General features: G+C 43.3%; 1 protein-coding gene and 1 long non-coding RNA gene across 3 annotated transcripts in view; one reads left to right on the top strand and one right to left on the bottom strand.

Moving 5' to 3' along the window:
* Positions 1 to 19,687, top strand: part of EFL1 (elongation factor like GTPase 1) — a 424,348-nt gene that overhangs the window by 221,222 nt on the left and 183,439 nt on the right. The window lies entirely within an intron of this gene.
* LOC137561238 (uncharacterized) lies at positions 57 to 18,186 on the bottom strand. 2 transcript variants are annotated; one of them, XR_011029944.1, is made up of 3 exons: positions 18,131 to 18,186; positions 5,962 to 6,066; positions 57 to 313 (listed from the first exon to the last, which is right to left on the bottom strand). It is a non-coding gene; the product is annotated as an uncharacterized lncRNA (long non-coding RNA). The 2 variants fall into 2 exon arrangements; XR_011029945.1 differs by lacking the exon at positions 18,131 to 18,186 and adding an exon at positions 17,680 to 17,771.

Here is a 19,687-nt window from a genome sequence, read left to right as displayed (position 1 = left end):
GCAGCACTCCTATATTTCTGTCTTCATAGGTTTCTTTAAAAGAGTCAGTCTATGTTTATTTCTGGCATGTTCAGAGACCTACAGCCTTTCTTCTTGTAGTCTTCATTGGAAAGATTTCCTCTCCAGAATGTTATTTTTGTCCTCTAGTTGGAAGTTGCATCTAACAGAAATATCCCTTTCATGTGCTGTGTAGCTTGGTGCAGATGTCAGGTAGTTGTAGAAGGTATGAAGTGCAGTCGTATAATCTGAGATGTTTTCATGAAAGATCAGCTTATTATAATTGATTTATAAAGTGCCAACATATTCCGTGGCGCTGTACACAGTAAGAAAAAGAATCATGGGTTACATAATTATACAGACAATAGTATACACCAAATATAGACATTGTACAAAATACGGAATTTATAATTACATTACATTGACAAATGTAACAAAATGAATAAAATGTATAACAGATTGCAAGATACAAAATGAATAACAAATGCCAAGACAAAAAGGGGCAAGAGAGCCCTGCCCTTGTGAGCTTACAATCTATGAACATGCAGTGTGTCTTGCATGTTCGGGGGGGGGGGGGAGGGGAGAGAGACCAGCTTTGGGAAGAGATGATGACTAACCAGGACAATCACCCCAAGCTTCAGCACAATGGTAGCAGCCATTGTGCAAGTTTTGGAAAGTTTTTCAGGCAAAAAAAAGTCCAATTACAATCAGTGAAGCTTGCACACAAAAGCTCCCTGCCATATATCAGCCTCATCTTCTGAGATGAAAGAACAGTCTGGCAGCCATATGTCAGTGCTCTTCACACATTGAGCTGTGGCAGATCCTTGCATGCGCTTTCACATTTGCCATGCAAACTGTCAGTAACAGAGATAGTGGTCCATAAAATATGAAAAATAAATGCCTAATAAAACAATTAGTAAATTAAAGTTGCTAGATCTGTATTAACTACATTAGTAATTGTGTATTTAATGCTGTGGGGGATTATGCATGGTTTTGTTCCCTATGGAGATCTTACAGCTTGTCTTCCAAAGCTTTCTGTACGCAACAGCTCCTGCCGCCTGTCCCAGACAGACAGATGTCTTATTTGTATTGCTGTACCCAGAATCCTTTTTTTGTTGGAGTTGATAATAGTCTTCTAGTGACTGGCTGTCTGTCCAGGCTTATAGAGCTTGGGAGTGTGTGCACATAATAAATGATGAGCTGCAAGGCAGTTCAAGAACATTTTTCTTTGTTGATATTTTTTTTTTTCATTTAACAAATAAATGAAAGCATATTAATCTTGCACAAGGCATTCAGAGCCTTTTTATTTCATTCAGTAGTGTATTCATTCTTTCACAGTGAAGACTGCAGCAAGAGATTGTTGTACGTTTTAATGCAAATGTCAGTATTGCTTTTAACAAACAGCATTCAAGGTGCATTAACCCGAGTAACCAATCAGGAATAACGTTCCCTGGTCTTGGAATATCATACTGTTCAAAGCTGAATTCTGGAAATTCAAAATGTAGATGAACTTTGTAGGATGACTTGATTGAAACCATTAAAGCGGTATTGTCACCATAAAAATCAAATTTCAACAGCAACTGGTCTGAGTGTATTAAGTTATAAAGATGCTAATCCTGCATTCGAAACTTGCAAAACTTTTTCTGATTTTTTTGTAGTGATCACATACTTTAGGAGCACTGGCCCTAGTGCCAAACCGTGCCAAATAGTTGAATGCTGGGAGTTCTTTTTATCTATAATATATTCATCCGCTTCCATTTATTTCCCTATTTAGCTGCTTATCAGAAACACCCTCTGATTACTTGTGTTTACAAGCAAGGCTGAGGTGACTCAGTGATTGGATGTGTAAATAAAAAAATACAGTGCAGTTGTTAATATACACCTCACTGGGAGTGTCTGAATACTCTGGGAGGAGGGCAGCTAATGAATACACAATGAGCAATAGAAGGGAGGGGGAAAACAAGAGTCAGGGAGGATATGATGTCAGCATTAGCTTGTTAAGATGGCCACTGCCTAGAATAGGATGTTCTGCTTTTCCTTTATAAAATTCACAGGAATCATTACGTGGATAGCACAATACATCTGTTATGTAAGTAGTAGTAGTAATTATCTACTTATATATGTGTTTTTTATTTCTAGGTTAGCATGGGTGTTGCTTGTTCTTTAGAGGGAAGGTTCATGGACTATTAAAAAAAAAAAGAATCCGCATCCACTTACCTGGGGCTTCCTCCAGCCCGTGGCAGGCAGGAGGTGCCCTCGGCGCCGCTCCACAGGCTCCTGGTGGTCTCCGATCGTGCGCCTGACCTGGCCAGGCCGGCGGCCAGGTCGGGCTTCTTCTGCATTCCAAAATGCGCCTCACGGCGGCGCGCTGACATCATCGGACGTCCTCCGGGCTGTACTGCGCATTCTCAGCAGTTCTGAGCCTGCGCAGTAAAGCCCGGAGGACATCCGATGACGTCAGCGCGCCGCCGTGAGGTGCATTTTGGAATGCAGAAGAAGCCCGACCTGGCCGCCGGCCTAGCCAGGATGTGCGCGCCACCGGAGACCACCGGGAGCCTGCGGAGCGGCGCCGAGGGCACCTCCTGCCTTCCACGGGCTGGAGGAAGCCGAAGGTAAGTGGATGCAGATTTTTTTTTTTAATAGGCCCTGAACCTACCCTTTAAGGCTCCTTTTGTACGATCATCTGAAGACAGCCTGTCAGCTGCTTCCATTCACCGGCTTAGCAGAGGAAGTGGACAGGTGTGTGCCCCCTCCATTTATTTAGTTTTGTCTGAGCACAGCAATTGCCGACATTGGATGTTTTTCTGCTGCCTGGTAACGCTGCCGCACTTCAAATATGACGTGTGGTGTTACTGAACACTTCCATTCGACTGCATTTAATAGTAAACATTCTGGTATCGTAAAATAAGTGTCCAGGACCCAGCCATGATCCATTATAAGTGTATGGGAGTAGGGCCTGGTATAGTAAACCCTGATATAATAGAACTTATGTTATATTAAACCTGTTTTTTTGCCCCTTCGGTATTCTGTATCCGGCTATAGTGGAAAGTGGGCGGGCACATGCATCATACATGCATCAATGAGCCATCCTCAGTGATTGGGCTGGCAGCCACTTGTAGCCTGCTCTGGGTCCCAGAATCACCTTTATTCACTAAGTACACTGAATTACGTACCCGGAGTTGTTTTGTGTAGAAAGGGACACCGAGAGCCCAATATAGTGTAGTGAGCACTGGTAAAGGGAATTATGAGGTAAGTAGAAATATTACTCCCAAGCAGGGGTTACCTCTTAGGTAACCACTGTATAAGCAGGTGGGAAGATTAGACCTGTCCCCACTCAGGATTAAGATGTCGCTCTATGTAGATCTAGAAAAGAAGGGGGTATATATCACCCCTCCACCAAGGGTGGACTCGATTGTGGTATAAAGCAAACAGGTGCCAAAAAACATAAAAACGTTCTAAAATTCTTAAAATTGAAGCGGAGGCAGTGATGGTCTTACCTCCCCGAAGCAGACACAAGAACTGTTAATCTCAATATAAAAGAAAATTTATTGACATACTCCAAAACAAGGTTGCAATTGTTTTTGGTACACATGGCATGGCAGTTGTATATATACAGATATAGAGTAGACAGCGTAAGCAATGATCATGAAAACAGGTATAACAAACATACATTCAGAACTAGGTGTACAGACATGAACTTCAGTAGCTAGGGTGTGGGGCCAGTTCCGCACAGTGATGAGCTTTGGGGTGGCGGTTCCGGGAGAATTAATACAGTCCAGGGACTAGCATGACGTGTCATGGGGGGCTCAATTTCAGTAGGAGTACAGCCTGAGGGAAGAAAATGCTCCTGCACCTGGTGGGTCTAGAGGGGATGGCTCTGAAACTGGGGCCCGATGGGAGGAGCTCAAAGAAGCGCCTGCCTGGGTGGGAGGGTTTGTGCGATATCTTGGTCGTCCTCATTCTGGCAGTGTGGAGGAGGGCCTGCGTGGATTACCTGAAAAGTACCAGCTGATGAGCCCTATGCTTCCTGTGTAAGCTGCTGCCTAATTACCGATGGAAGTGCCTGTCAGCTGTGACTTGCTTGTGCATGGCTAAAACGATGCCAGTAGCGTCCTGTGCATGTGCAGTACGAGATTTTCTGTCACCGATTGGCCCAGTCATGAAAGCGAAACTCGGCCACTGCGGAGGACTGGAGGATCGTTTTGTCCCGGCGTGGGTACAGGGGGCCGGGAGAAGGTAATTTTTTTTTCTTAAGGTTTCCTTTAACTGTCCCTCAAAGGGACTATGTAATCCATAACATAGTCATATGTGCATCAGAGTCTAAGGCCAATTTTGGGGAAGCCAATTAACTTAACTGTCTGTTTTTATAATGTGTTGAGGAAACCCACATAGACTGGAGGAGAACATACATAAATGCTAGATTGTAATTACTTCTGCACAGTAGTAGAATATTAGTAATTTTCCCCAGTGCCTATTTTGAATGTACACATTTCTAAACATCAAAGCTTTACTCCCAGAAAAGTTTATCTGTATCTCGAATTTATGCAGCTTCTTTCTCATGACACTTTGACATCTGTAGCAGAGACAGCAACCTTTAGTTCTTATGATGAAATTATGGGTTTCTCAGCAACTGTTTTTCAGCATTATGCTTTAAGCTCTTGGGCTGAATGTGTTGGGATGGCCTGGCCAAATTGGCGGTTGATTGAAATATCTACCAATTGCAGATGATCTTCCAGACATTGAAGTGATTGGTGCCCAGTTGTTTGATCTTTTCAAATCCCTTCTCAAACACAGAGGCATCTTTAACCTTTTTTCTGGAAAGCTCCGAAAACTCTTTCAAACTTGGCATGAGACACACTTCAGCATCAAAGAGAGTGCCAAAGTAAATATTTGAGGTTTAGATTGACATGATTGTCTCTCAGTGTTTATTTTGCTTGGTTATTTGCTGAATGCCATATTACACAGCTACTTTTATTGAATGTATGCAGTATAGAAGCTGTATTGCTTGGACATTTTGGAACATTAAGGCCTCTTGCACACTGTAAGCAATTCAGATTCATATTCCGCTTTTTATCAGTTTTTACCTCCGATTCAGATTCAGATTTGCAGTGTGCAAGGAGCAAACTGCAAATCTGAATCGGAAGTAAAAACAGAATAAAAAGCGGAATCTGAATCTGAATTGCTTGCAGTGTGCAAGAGGCCTTAATCTGTCTTCTCTTTTTCCAATATCTGATCCTGTCATTTTAGATACATGTGCTCTTTCAGTTCTGTTGATGTGTTCTGTTTGTTTGATTCAATTTACATGAGTGGTCTGTAACTATGAGGCGAACCTATAAAATGGAATCTTTGTTTCAGAATTCATATGTTACAGCACTTCTTTTGTGGCTCAAGAAATATTTGTAATCTTTACAAAAGTTAGTACAAGTTTGTTTTTGTTTTTTTTCCTACTGGCAATAAATCCTTATTTGATGCTGAAGAGTTACCATATTTATTCTAAAGTAATGAGAATACCTATCGCTGAAATGCATTGCAAAATATAAGAAAAATTATGAAATTTGCCCAAGAGGTTGAGAGAAATTGGTTAAAAAGACTTAGGTTAGGTACCTCAAATTTCTCAAACATCTCAAAACCCTTTCCCACTTTAAATGTAATTGGTTAATGGGAATAACTTCAAATTTGCATGCTGGAAGGTCTTATAACTCAATTTAGATAATTTTCACAATGATCCAAATAATTTTTTGGGCAATTTCCAAATTTCAGTACTCTCTGTGCCAATTTTGGTGGGGAGTGTCCCATGGGATATTGCTGCACCCCGGCTAATACCGACAATGTTTCTATCAGAAAGGGCTGCATACAGCCCCCGGGCGTTGAGCTTGACACCTAATATTTGAAACAAGAACTGTAAAATATTAAATAAAATAGTCTTTTTTGTGCTGTTCAGAATGGAGAAAATAGGGGACTTACATTCACACCTTTTTGCTGTTATTTATTTTTTTCTTCTTACATTTATTTTTGCCGGTCTTCCAAATCTGGCATTATGTGAAACATTAATTTGCAGTATTTTTCAATCTAAAAAGAAAGACCAAGGGAAAAGAATGAAATTGTAAAACAAAAAAAAACAGAATTCGGACCTTTTTGAAACCTGTCTATCACATGACTTCTTGTTCCATTTTGAACATGATACATGCTTCTAACTAGAAGCAGAAGTCACATCAAGTGTGGCTGTAATTGAAAGCCCCCTTCAGACAGTATGTACCATTTCATCATTCAGCGCTTTATAATAGGAGAAAAATTCCACTGATAATTTCTCTTCTTTTATTGCATTCTTTGAAAATGAGATGATTTTTTAATACCTCTTCCACTTAGATTGTGAGTGTTATATTTGAATGCAACTATGACTTTCATGCTTTGGCATGTAGTGATACTTTGTAATGTTGAGCCGGTGGATAACTGTAGACAGAGGCCCTGCTAATGACTTTATAAAGTGGTAAGCAGATGTTTTCCTCGACAAAGGAATGCAAATTTGCTGCATGGCATACATTTAATGGAAAGAAAACATAATTAGGCGCTGTATTACAAGGCTCAACTTTAATCAGATAGATTCTGCAATTAGCAATTCTTTTAATCAGAATTTTATATTCTTGGTAGGAATAATTTTCTGTGGCAGTGTCACCCTTTTGCAGAATGTTATTCTTCTATCATCTTTGGTCGGTGATAGTTCTCACACTCTTAACACCACTTTAGAATCCTCATGATTTTTAACTTTTGGTAACAAGATGGAGATAGAACATGAGTGATCAGAGCAGATAATCAGCTGTAGACCTATATGTTAGAATTAAATACCAACATAATGCCGCTAACATAATAAGTTCTATCTAGTGGACCTCAGAAAACTAATATTTGTGCCAGAAATGATCTAACAGCTTGACAGCAGGGTAGAGTGAGAGAACCTGGTACTACACAGTATTCACTTTGTGAATGTAAATGGAAATAACATAAAGCAGTGGACATGTTAATCGTATAAGTTATGGGTCGTCTATGGTTTGATACCTTCCCTCCCTGATGATTACATTACTCTACTCTACATATGAGTAATTCCAGACAGTTTTTAAGCATATGATTGAATATTAATATTCATATAGGTATCACAGACTCCCACATACTCTGTACCAGGGCTTCCTAACCCTGTCCTCAAGTACCATCAATGGTGCATGCTTTATGGAAATCCACAGAAGTAGTTAATCAGGTCTGCTGTGCTTTGGTTTTCTGCAAAACATTCACCATTGGTAGTATTTGAGGACAAAGTTGGGAAGCCCTGCTCCATACATCTTTTCTTTGACAAACCTATCTCTCCATGAGCATTGCTACCAATCCAATTCATTTTTCTCCTAGGAGAAAAATTTTCAGCACTCTGCAAATGAAAAAGTACCAAAAAGTAGGTTAAAAAGTAGTGTCAAAGTTATTCTGAGAATTTTATTGCTTGCCGGTGGCTTAAAAGGCATTTTACATATACCATACTGGGAAAAGACAACATAGTGCAGTACTTTGGCCAAGTTTAGAAATTTGTTTTTCTGAATAATGTGAAGAAGGGGTCACTGCCTGCATTTCTTTTGTCTAAATTTGACACCTGGGAAAAGTTCCCTCTATTCCTTATCTGCCAGGAGGTCGCTAACTACTTCTTGCAAAATTGACTTTTTTAAAGGGACTCTGAGCTCAGGCTCAAAATGAAATTTGGACTTACCTGGGGCTTCCTCCAACCCCTTGTAGCCCACGAGGTCTCCTGGCATCCTCCTGGCTCCTTGTAATGATGGGTGTCAGCAACCAGAGAGAATCTGATTATTGGTGATCTGCAGTATCACCAAGAATACAGATCTATACCTGATTATGGATGATCTGCAGAATCACCAATAATACAGATATAGTACGAACTTCTAGACACCTGAAGCATGTAAGTGTTTGGTGTAACAGTAGGAATTAAACCACCGGGGTAGCAGGTGGTCCAATAAGTAGAGAAAGACTCTACAGCAGTCAAGGGCTCCAGGAGGGAGAGTTCCCGACTGGTTTTGCAGCAGGGCCCCCCTCTGAGGAGCAGGGGACCCCTGCAGGAGGACTGACCACCCCAAGGGTGGGTGACAGCCAGAAGGGTCGGGCAGGCTGGGTCGGCAACACACAGGCAGATAAAGTACAGAGACAGGAGACTGATTCGGTAACCAGGGACAGGCAGGGTCGGCAACAATAGATCAGATGTGCGAAGGTACCGAATCAGAAAACAGAAGAGAAGTCAGGAGAGATACAATTCATAAACAGATATCCAATAATGCTTAGTTTGGGGTGTGAGGTCCGTGGTTTCTACACCCTGGAACTGGTCTAAGGAATAACACAGATGATACACAATATTCCTAGTCTGGGGTGTGAGGTCCGTGGTCTCTACACCCTGGAACTGGTCTAAGGAATAACACAGATGATATACAATATTCTTAGTCTGGGGTGTGAGGTCCGTGGTCTCTACACCCTGGAACTGGTCTAAGGAATAACACAGATGATATACAATATTCCTAGTCTGGGGTGTGAGGTCCGTGGTCTCTACACCCTGGAACTATGCTAGAGAATAACACAGATAATAATACAGTGAACTGGCTAAGTGTGGATTCCCAAGTCCTCCTGGTTCCACCACACTGAAAGATCTGACTAAGGTCTGAGTGCTAACACATAGGTATTCGCAACGCCAGACAACCAGCAACTGAACAGCAAGAGATATATATAGTAAAGCGCTCCACAGCGCCGCCCAGCTCCCATCAACCAATCACCTGCTGAGCTGGGATCAGCTGTCCGCCTCGATCAGCTGACCCTTCTCCTATTGGCATAAAGAGCCTGTCTTGCGGCGCGCGCGCGTAGCTCTCCATCTGTGTGCACTACTAGGTCCAGACAGACCAGAAGCATGCTGCTGCGGGGAAACCGTCGCTCCGTGCGCGGATTCCGCTGCCTCACTGCCAGAACGTGCGGCGGTTTCTTCGTAATCCGTTACAGTACATCCCCCCCGCCCGAGGAGTGGACTCCGGACACCCTCCACCAGGCTTCCCAGGATGTAAGTCATGGAACTCTTTCTTTAATTCTTCCGCATGCATGCGACAATCCGGCACCCAAGATCTCTCCTCCCTGCCATATCCCTTCCAGTGGACCAAATACTGCTCAGAATTCTGCACCAGGTGGGAATCCAGAATCTTTTCAATCTCATACTCTGGTTGGTCATCCACCAACACAGGGGGGGGGGGGGGGGGAGGAGAGGAGTCCACCTGTACTGCTGGTTTTAACAGGGACACATGGAATGATCTCACACCTTTCATACTGGCTGGGAGATCAACAGCATACGTGACATTATTAATATTCTTGGCCACTGGAAAAGGTCCTATAAACTTAGGACCCAGCTTGGGTGACAATTGCTTTAAGGCCAAGTGACGAGTGGACACCCACACCAAATCTCCTGGAGAGAAACTCCACTCTACAGACCGATGTTTATCTGCCTGCTTCTTCTGGGTTTGGAAAGCTTTCCCTAGGTTCCTCTTAACCATTCCCCAAATCTCTTTCAGGGCCCTTTGCCAATCCTCCAGAGCTGGAAACGGAGTAGATGCGACCGGCAAGGGAGCAAACTTAGGTGATCTCCCTGACACCACCTGGAATGGGGAGAACCCAGAAGAAGAGCTCTTCAGGTTGTTGTGCGCAAACTCTGCAAACGGCAAAAACTTTACCCAATCGGTTTGCGCATCAGCAACATAACACCTGAGAAATTGTTCCAGAGATTGGTTAACTCTCTCGGTCTGACCGTTGGTCTGTGGGTGATAGCCTGATGAGAACGCGAGTTCCATGTCTAATTGATGGCAAAAGGCCCTCCAAAATTTTGAAACAAATGACTCCCCGATCTGACACTACATTTTCCCGAATGCCATGCAGCCAGAAGATGTGTTGGATGAAGAGATCAGCCAATTCCTGGGCCGAGGGGAGTCCTTTCAGAGGGACAAAGTGTGCCATCTTACTGAAACGGTCCACTACCACCCAAATGACCGACTTGCCTTCAGACCGAGGCAGTTCATCCACAAAATCCATGGAAATATGAGTCAAGGGTTCATTGGGGACTGGCAAGGACTGTTAAGTGCCAACGGGGGCCTGACGAGAGGGCTTACTCCTCGCACATACCGCACACTCTCTTACAAACTCCTTACAATCTGTAGCCAAAGTAGTCCACCAGGCACATCTAGCTAATAGATCCTGAGTTCTGGTGGCTCCAGGATGACCAGCATTTTTGTGAGAATGAAAGAATTGTAGGATTTGTAAGCGGAAAGGCAGTGGCACAAACATGACCCCCTCAGGCTTCCCCTCTGGAACATCCTGTTGGTAGGGACTCAAAGTGGCTGTCCAATCTCTCCATGTCCCAGTGGCTGCCAAAACTACCTTTGGGGGTAGGATGGTCTCAGGGGCTGCAGGCTGCACTGACGCGGGCTCAAAACACCTGGAGAGAGCATCGGCCTTGACATTCTTACTTCCGGGAGTATACGTGATTACAAATCTAAATCTTGCAAAAAACAGGGACCACCGGGCCTGGCGAGGGCTAAGCCTCTTAGCCCCCTCAATATACTCCAAATTTTTGTGATCTGTGTAAACTGTGATAATGTGTTCTGCACCCTCTAACCAGTGTCGCCATTCCTCAAAAGCTAATTTGATGGCCAAGAGCTCCCGGTTGCCGATGTCATAGTTTTTCTCGGCGGGTGGAAATCTGCGAGAAAAGTAGGCACATGGGTGCAGCTTGCCCTGCAAGCCTGACTTCTGAGACAACACAGCTCCCACCTCCACCTCTGAGGCATCAACCTCCACGATGAAGGGAAAGGTGACATCAACATGCCTCAGTATCGGGGCAGAACAAAACAGATTTTTTAAGGTTGAAAAGGCCGCATGAGCCTCCGGTGACCAGTTATGAGTGTCAGCCCCTTTTCTGGTGAGACTGGTGAGAGGGGAGATGCTGGTAGAGTACCCCTTAATGAACCTTCTGTAGTAATTGGCAAACCCCAGGAATCTCTGAAGTGCCTTCAGCCCCACAGGCTGAGGCCACTCCAGGACAGCAGAAACTTTCCCTGGGTCCATCGAGAGACCAGAAGTGGAGATAATGTACCCCAAGAAGGCTACTGACTCTACCTCAAAGAGGCATTTCTCCAGTTTGGCATAAAGTTGATTCTGTCTTAACTTCTTTAATACCCATCTGACATGCTGGCGATGTTCAGATAGATTGGACGAAAAGATTAGTATATCGTCCAAGTAGACCAGAACAAACTTCCCCAACACTTCCCTGAACACCTCATTAATTAACTCCTGGAAGACGGCCAGCGGGTTGCACAACCCGAAGGGCATCACCAGGTACTTGTAATGCCCGTCGGGTGTGTTGAAGACCGTCTTCCATTCGTCACCATCCCTGATACGGACTAGATTGTATGCACCACTGAGATCTAACTTGGAAAAAATCTTGGCGTTGGTCACCTGCGTGAACAAATCGTCAATCAATGGCAAAGGGTAGCGGTTTTTCACTGTGATCTTATTCAGGCCTCAATAATCAATACAAGGACGGAGGCCTCCGTCTTTTTTCTTTACAAAAAAGAAACCTGCCCCTGCTGGTGAACGAGAGGGACCAATAAACCCTTTCGCCAAGTTTTCCCTGATGTATTCCTGCATAGCTAGTTTCTCTGGCCCAGACAGGTTATAAAGATGACCTCTGGGCGGCATACAACCAGATCTCAGATCGATGGGACAATCGAAGGCACGATGGGGGGGAAGTTTGTCCACTGACTTAGGACAGAAGACGTCAGCAAATTCTGCGTATTGTCTCGGTACACCTTCAACCTGAATGTTGGTATTACCCAAGGTTACTTTCGCTAAACAATGATGATAACAATGGGATGACCAGCTCGTTAGCTGACCTGAAACCCAGTCTATCTGAGGTGAGTGAATTTGTAACCAGGGCATGCCAAGAATGATGGTAGAGGTTGCCATATGCAAAACCAGAAATTGCAGATTCTCCCCATGTAATATCCCCACACTGAGTTGCAAACTTGGAGTACGGGATAAGGGGTGTCTACTCTGCAGAGCAGTGACCAGGACTGGTTGATCCAAGGGGAGCATGGGTATTCCCAATTTTTTAGCAAACTCGTAATCTATAAAATTAGCCGCTGAACCGGAATCAATGAAAGCTTCAGTGGAGACAGTCTGATCTTCCCATGTGACAGAACAGGGAAGTAGCAGACGATTGTTATGTAGAGGTAAAGACTGCGCGCCTAGGGTATTACCTCTGACTACTCCTAGGCAGCAGCGTTTCCCGACTTCCTGGGACAATTCTGCACTCTATGACCCTCCTCTGCACAGTATAAACAGAGCTGTTCTGTCTTCCTGCGATTCCTCTTTGACCGCGTCAATTTAGATTGACCTATTTGCATTGGCTCAGGTGGCGGTGAGGCAGGTGGAGGAGTGGCATAGGAGACATATCTGATCCTGTCCTTACTACGGGTTTGTTTTTGATAGCGTACCCGACGATCAACCCGTACTGCCAAAGGGATTGCTTCCTCAATGGTTTTTGGTTCAGCGTATCCCAACATCAATTCAGAGACTGCATCTGATAACCCTGATAGAAAACAATCCAGCAACGCAAAAGCCCCCCACCTAGCCGACACCGACCACTTCCTGAACTCAGCTGCATAAACCTCCACTGGATCCTTGCCTTGACGCAAGGTCTTCAACTTCCGTTCAGCGGTAGAGGCAATGTCTAGATCATCATAAATTATGGCCATGGACTTAAAAAACTCCTCAACTGACTTGAGTGCTTCATGCCCTGACGCTAAATTATACGCCCAGGTCTGAGCATCCCCTGAGAGTAAGGTCTTAATAAAGATAATTCTCTGTGCCTCGGTTCCTGACAGGTTAGGCCTCAGTTCAAAATATGACATTACACGATTCTTAAAATTCTGAAAGTCAGATCTATGGCCAGAAAACTTTTCGGGTACAGACATTCTTAAGTCTGTTACTGGAGGGGATCGCACTGAATTTACAGTCGTCTGAAGGACTTCTAGTGACCCAGATAAAGCAGAGATCTGAGCCTGCTGACCGTCCATCACTCTGATGAGATTTTTCACCGAGGTGGTGAGTGTGTCAAGATGACTGCTAAGTGCGTCCACTTTGTTTTGGTATGGCGTTCTGTAACGATGGGTGTCAGCAATTAGATAGAATCTGATTGTTGGTGATCTGCAGTATCACCAAGAATACAGATCTATACCTGATTATGGATGATCTGCAGAGTCACCAATAATACAGATATAGTACTAACCTCTAGACACCTGAAGCGTGTAAGTGTTTGGTGTAACAGTAGGAATTGAACCACCGGGGTAGCAGGTGGTCCAATAAGTAGATAAAGACTCTACTGCAGTCAAGGGCTCCAGGAGGGAGAGTCCCCGACTGGTTTTGCAGCAGGGCCCCCCTCTGAGGAGCAGGGGACCCCTGCAGGAGGACTGACCACCCAAAGGGTGGGTGACAGCCAGAAGGGTCGGGCAGGTCGGGTCGGCAACACACAGGCAGATAAAGTACAGAGACAGGAGACTGATTCGGTAACCAGGGACAGGCAGGGTCGGCAACAGTAGATCAGATGTGCGAAGGTACCGAATCAGAAAACAGAAGAGAAGTCAGGAGAGATACAATTCATAAACAGATATCCAATAATGCCTAGTCTTGAGTGTGAGGTCCGTGGTCTCACACCCAGGGACTGGTCTAAGGAATAACACAGATGATATACAATATTCCTAGTCTGGGGTGTGAGGTCCGTGGTCTCTACACCCTGGAACTGGTCTAAGCAATAACACAGATGATATACAATATTCCTAGTCTGGGGTGTGAGGTCCGTGGTCTCTACACCCTGGAACTATGCTAGAGAATAACACAGATAATAATACAGTGAACTGGCTAAGTGTGGATTCCCAGGTCCTCCTGGTTCCACCACACTGAAAGATCTGACTAAGGTCTGAGTGCTAACACATAGGTATTCGCCACTTCAGACAACCAGCAACTGAACAGCAAGAGATATATAGCGCCGCCCAGCTCCGATCAACCAATCACCTGCTGAGCTGGGATCAGCTGACTGCCTCGATCAGCTGACCCTTCTCCTATTGGCATAAAGAGCCTGTCTTGCGGCGCGCACGCGCGTAGCTCTCCATCTGTGTGCACTACTAGGTCCAGAAAGACCAGAAGCATGTTTCTGCGGGGAAACCGCCGCTCCGTGCGCGGATTCTGCCGCCTCACTGTCAGAACGCGTGGCGGTTTCTCCGCAATCCGTCACACTCCTCTCCTGGGCCCACTGGCGGCTCCGTAAATTGATGACTTCAGCCTGGACCTTTGCCGCGCACGCCACGCATCATGCTGGCGTGAGAGTCCTTCACATGCGCTGTTCTCTAAGATTGAACCGCACATGCACTGGACTCTCATGGTGGCCCGCCTGATGGTGCATGGCGGGGGCGCACACAGCTGACTTCAGGCTGAAGTCGCTGATTAACGTAGCCACCAGCGGGACTGGGAGAGAAGCCAGGAGGATGGCGCGGTACCTTGCAGGCAACAGGGGGTCGGAGGAAGCCCCAGGTAAGTCCAAATTCTGTTTTGAGCCTGAGCTCAGGGTCCTTTATTAAACATCCAATTTGTGCACCCTTAGCGCAAAAAGGGTGTTTATAAAAGTCCAACTATTCCACTGAAGTGCACACACGTCGTGGGAGCACGCTTGCATGTTCAAGCATGCATGCATTTGAAGCATTCAGTCTATGGCATGAAGTGGTTAAATCTGTTCAAAAGGATCATGGACAAATGAAATATTTTTGTACAATGGGGTAGGTTAGACCCTACCTATCACTTTTGTATTAACTGTAAAAATCCACTCTTCAAAATTATTTTTTTTCTGCAAATAGCCTTTTGTCATGAAGTGCCTTCATTTTTACAACTAGAACTATGTCAACTTTTTATTATCTTACTGTTTAAAAAATGTGAAGATAAAAGTAGTGCAAAAAATAAAATTACCTTCTGGTAACTCCATTATTTGAAGAAATAAACATATCTTTACAGAGAACCACATGCCCGCGGAGGTTGTCATATTTCATGATTTGTTTCCATATTAACCTTTTTTTTCCTATAGCAGAGATTTTTTTGATTTCATGTTCAATTTTATGTAATTCTTATATATGTGTATTTTTTGTAAATAGATAACCTGAAGTTAAAATATGAATATCTTAATAATCTGCTGCTGATCTATAAAGTGCAGCAGGATTTTGTGGCTGGATTGTGGCGTAATATTATTATGTGAGTGCATCTCACTGCCAAATGACTTTTACTTAGTTACATTTGAACTGCAACTGACAGGATTTGTCATTCGGTACTTTTTCACCACTAACATATTCACAGCATATTGTAGCCTGCTGTGTTATTGATCCAAAAATATTACTTTATAAGCTACATAAAACATTATGAGCGGAATGATATGGGAGAGCTGTACCTGCAATTACTGTTTAACGAGTGGATATATGGAAATAGACAGCACTCTAAAGAATCTCTTGATCTGGTAATATTTAAGCATGGGCGTAAAGTGAGGTTACCGATGGGAGGGCATATTTCATCTGTTTGTGTTACATGTATAGAACTGGACTTGGTGCAGTAGTGAAAGCATACGTTGCTTGTGAGCAGAATGCAGACTGTTGAGTGACTGACAGGTTCTGTCAGCAACTATCATATTTTGAGAGTGGTTATCTCTCCCCAGAACGCCAGTGGTGGTGGAATTCTCGTAATATTCCAGTCAGCGTGTCTTAACGGTGTGCCACAGACTTGGGTATGCTTGTACAATTCAATCTCTCCACACCTCCATTTATAATACTTGACCGGGCGTGACCCATCTGTGTGTGTGAATGCAAGCTAAGTGGCACATTTCAGGGTGTTAAAGACATTTTATAAATATGTTTTGGGTAACTTTTTACGTTGTTAAACCTCAGTGACCCAGAAATTCTGGTAACTATTTATTTGCAGTGTAATTTAGGTGTTTACAGGTATTGTGTTGAACTCAGTACCCTAATTATGCTGCAGTGTAGGCCACTATCAATGGATATTTAATTTCCTGTCTTTTTCTCTCTTATGGCTTATTTGTAGGTTTTTAATATAAGCATGAGCTCACAACAACATGCCTTTTGGCAGCGTACAGGAAATTGAATCACACTACTAGCAGTGAAAAAGAAACCAACAACTTTCCAAATAATTTAGTGTTTTGTGCAGGTATTTGTTTAACCCCGGTCAGGTGTTATATGCTGTACTTTTATGTTTTTTTTTTTATATCCGTTATCTTTCTCTTGGGTGGTTTGAATATGGTCACTAATACCTTTGCAGGTTTGCTAATATTTTCATACAAAAAATGTTTCACATGTACAAAAGGTACTATATGTCGGTTTAGTTAGTGGTAAGGGTAAGGTTAAGGATAGTTAGTCTATTAAGTTTCAAAGAAAGCATTGGACTCTAGGTATTTTTTAAACTTTCGCCTGATAGGCTCATTGCCTAACAACTGCTGCTTCATAGCATCCATTAGTGGCTGGAAAGAGTTTGAGGTGATGCATTACGCCACTAACCTCTTTGCCAAGTACTGAGGAGGGTTACAATATTGTTGTTTGTCACTATTCAGTCGTGTCCAACTCTTTGTTACGCTATGGACCACAGCACGCCAGGCCCCTCTATCTACTGCCTTTTGTAGCTTGTCCAAGCTCATGTTTGTTGCTTCTATGATACTATATAGCCATCTCATTCTCTGCCATCCCTCTTCCTTTTGCCCTCAATCTTCCCCTGCATTTGCCCTCAATCTTCCCCTGCTTCAGGTTTTTCTCTAATGAGTCCTGCCTTCTCATTGTGTGTCCTAACTATTTCAGCTTCATCTTCAGCATTGCTTCCTTATAAATAGTCAGGCTGGTTTCACACTGCAAACTGGCGGTAGCGTTGCAGCGCACCGAGAAAAACAGGCCTTCAGTGAACACCGCGTGTATACAGAGTTCCCTGCCTGGCCACCAGCCATGCAGTAAGTGATGCGCCCTTGCGGTCACTTCCTGTTTCGGATATGCGTAAGGCTCAACACACACCATACAATCTTGGTTGTTCAATCTTACCACTTTCATGTAGTATAAGAGCTTATCCAATCAATCATTCAAGGTATTTTCAATCTGTTGGCCCTTATACTACATAGATTTGGTAAATCTGTACAACCAAGATTGTATGGTGTGTGTTGAGCTTAAGAGTATTGTAAAAATGTAAAAAACTTTGTTGGCAATCTGCCTGTACTTCTCTTAAAGTGAACCCAAGGTGAGAGTGATATGGAGACTGCCATATTTCTTTCCTTTCAAACAATACCAGTTGCCTGGAAGTCATGCTGATCTTCTTGTCACAGCCCTAAAACACGTGGCTAATCCAGTCAGACTTGAGCAAGAGCACCTGATCGGCATGCTTGTTCAAGGGCTATGGCTAAAAGTATTTGAGGCAGAGGATCAGCTGAGCTGGACAGCCAGGCAACTTGAATTGTTGAAAAAAAATGGAGGCTCTATATCACTCTCACTTAAAATTTACTGTAATAAATTACATAAAATCTGAGCATACCTGGAATCAGGAGCAGCCTAAAAGCCTCTTTCCCAAGGAATGAAGAAGCTAGATCATTGAAATGAGGAAACTTTCTCCCACATTATGAAACTTTAAGTTAGCTACTGTATTAGTAGTAAAAATGTTTCTGTACCGTGTTAGCCAAACAAATTATGTAGGTAGAAAAAACAAAGTAGTCCCCTTCTTCAGGCATATTTCCAGATGTTAGCTGAAGTAAAACAATGATGCAGGTAAAAGCATCTACGTGTTTACTATTTACCTCCATCAGTGTTTTACTTAAGCTAAAATCTGGAAATATGCCAGAAGAAGGGGACTAGATCCCAGAAAGCTTGCATACTTTAACTTTATCAGTTAGCCATTAAAAGGTATTACTTTTACAAGACTTTGTTTTTTTCTACCAACATAAGTTAGCTATTAAAATAGTACAGCATTTTTCAATCATTTTTTGTACCTGCGTATTTATTTCTGCCAGTACATTGCTTAACTAATTTTCTGTCTACTTTGCTCAGGTCCCGGTTAACTGAAACTCAGGCAACCGGCAGTCTCAAACAACTGGCATGCCTGGCGGGACACTATGGGAGCGTTGCTAACTAACTTTGCGCATGGGTGTGCAGAACATCCTTGTACGGCTCCCCGGGTTGTCACCTGACCCGCATCCGGTCACATGACACATCAGGGCTGCACAGCAGCTGGGAGCTGCAAGATGTGAAAATAATGGTGCCCGGAAGATGCATAAACAGTTTCTGCTGTAAACTGCTGTTTTATCCACTTGGGGGAGGTTAGTGTTATTTATAACGCCGGTTGCTTGACTTCTCAAGCAACCAGCAAGTACACATATCCGGCATCTTGCAATCCCCACCTGTGCAGGATAAATGAGACTGTACTGTATATAGCATGAGACCAACGTAATCAGGAAACCATGTACATTTAATGAAGTAATAGCATAACTATCCACTTACACAATAAAGCTTTTACAAGAAAACTAATTTAAGAAGTAGCATCAATAGAATTCAGTGCATGACTGATGTATATCGCTGATTTACAAAGCCAAAAGGTTAAAAAGACAAACTAAAAAAACCTATAAAGCTTTACTGTAGTATGCAAAGCCTGGTGATAGCTTGTCACTTGATTTGTCAAGGGCTCCCCTCCTCCATTGCATCTTTGTTGTACATTTGCCAGCCATGGCTTCCTGGCAATGAATCAGCTTGGACTCTGACAATGTGGTCTGGAGCTTGCACAGGTTATTAAAAAGACACAGGGGAGTTTTACATTTCTCCTTTATTGCTTAGGTGACTTCATGTCCTTTCATCAGAAAAGCATGACCTATCACATTATATGCCCTGCTCTACAGCACAACTGATAAAGACATTAATGTAACCCAATACAGCATGAGTCATTTTTTTCTTTCTGCATCAATGTGTAGGCGCTGTGCATTTATGCTAATATATTAAGCTTGTTTCTGGAAGTGGCAAGCAGTGGTCGGGTTTCTCAAGCAGCTGACATTCTTCATTTCTTTTGTTTGTGTTTTTCGTCTGTCTGTCTGTCTGTCTGTCTGTCTTGGAGAAGGAAGGCTGCACAGTTGTTGCTTTGCTTGTGGGTGATACATGATCTCTGGCGTGTGAGACACTTTAAGTCAGCAAAATATCAGCCAGACCAGTCTATTTAGTGTTTACTGGATAAAAAAGAAATCGCTTTTGGTGTCAATGACAAATGTAGTTGTTTTCATTCCATAAGCCGTGTGCTGTCAATATATAGACAGTTGCAGCTGCATTGCAGGTTCCACTCCTGTTAAAGTGACACTGAAGCGAAAAAAAACTCATGATATAATCAATTATACGTGTAGTATAGATAATTAACAGTAGCAAAGAAAAGACTCTCATATTTGAATTTTCAGGTACGGTATATAGCTGTTTTAACATTGCATCATTCTTTCATATTTGCAGTTTTCAAACTTCACTCTGTATTTTAAGCTATGAAACAGAGCAGACTTAATATCCCTTTGAACTTC

The sequence above is a fragment of the Hyperolius riggenbachi genome, chromosome 3 (assembly GCF_040937935.1).
Source record: "Hyperolius riggenbachi isolate aHypRig1 chromosome 3, aHypRig1.pri, whole genome shotgun sequence".
NCBI lineage: Eukaryota > Metazoa > Chordata > Amphibia > Anura > Hyperoliidae > Hyperolius > Hyperolius riggenbachi.
The sequence above is the reverse complement of the archived record's forward strand: the minus strand, read 5'-3'. Positions and strand labels throughout refer to the sequence as shown.